The sequence below is a fragment of the Sinocyclocheilus rhinocerous genome, unplaced genomic scaffold (genome assembly GCF_001515625.1).
Source record: "Sinocyclocheilus rhinocerous isolate Xijiao unplaced genomic scaffold, SAMN03320098_v1.1 scaffold1722, whole genome shotgun sequence".
NCBI lineage: Eukaryota > Metazoa > Chordata > Actinopteri > Cypriniformes > Cyprinidae > Sinocyclocheilus > Sinocyclocheilus rhinocerous.
The window spans coordinates 126-1129 of NW_015666548.1; the positions used below are offsets into that span (position 1 = coordinate 126).

The 1004-nt window shown below is 43.3% G+C and overlaps 1 protein-coding gene across 1 annotated transcript in view; it reads left to right on the forward strand.

Annotated features, from left to right (window-relative positions):
- The first annotated feature begins 205 nt into the window (after nucleotides 1-205).
- LOC107732690 (tuftelin-like) overlaps nucleotides 206-1004 on the forward strand; it is a 20012-nt gene continuing 19213 nt past the window's right edge. Inside the window, exon 1 of the mRNA XM_016544103.1 lies at nucleotides 206-282. The gene's annotated coding sequence lies outside the window, so the exon portion shown is untranslated. The remainder of the gene's footprint in view (nucleotides 283-1004) is intronic.

The window sequence follows — 1004 nt, forward strand, 5'->3', positions numbered from 1 at the left end:
TTACTTCATTTGCGTTACTGTTTTTAATTGTCCTGATACTTAGCCAATTTATTTCGAGAAAAAAGTTGTTTCATGATGCATTTGCAGTTTCCATGGTGCACAGGCTGAATGCGTCCTGTAGGGAGCGCTGTGGAGTGAAGGCTGAGGGAGGATCAGGGCTGGACCGCTGGAGACTCACCCCTGCCTTCTATGGCAAAACCCAGCCTTCTCATGAAACGAGTCGCCAGAACAACACATGCAGTGAGTACAGACAGCAGAGAGTCTGCATGTGTCTTCAGCAAGGTAAGCTGGAACGCCTTTTCTTCGTATTCATGTCTATTGTGGATCGGTATTTATGATAAACTACATATATGGAGATTTTAAAGAATTTAATTAAATATTAAGATTTTTTTACTTTCTTATTCAATTGGGAAATTCCCATATTTGTTACTGAGAGTGGAAGAGGGTTGTGACAGTTTGTTTGCATTTGGCTTTTTTTTAAAAGTAATTTTCTTGAGTTAACAGTATCGAAGTATTTCTGGAAACGTTTTTATTGTTTTAGCATTCAACATTACGCTTTAAGAATGTCACAAAAATGTTTGTGGCTCCTGTGCGTTCCGTCCTAACCAATAAGTGTTAGCTCTGTATTTAAGGACAGAAAAAACGTCTCAGGTTACTTATGTAACCATGGTTCCCTGAGTAGGGAACGAGACACTGCGTCCTCTAGGGGTCGCTATGGGGAACGTCTCCTCGTGACCCATGTCTGAAGCATACATTGAAAAAACACCAACTCGTTGGCCGGCGACAGCCATGACGTCACTACCGGTGCGACTATAGTATAAATAAGCGCCGGGAGCTACACATCATTCACTTCTTCGTCTGAAGCTTGCGTCCGCAGCATGGCAAGAAACCTAGAGGACGCAGTGTCTCGTTCCCTACTCAGGGAACCATGGTCACATAAGTAACCTGAGACGTTCCCTTTCATGGGAACTTCGAACTGCGTCCTCTAGGAGTCGTTATGGGGA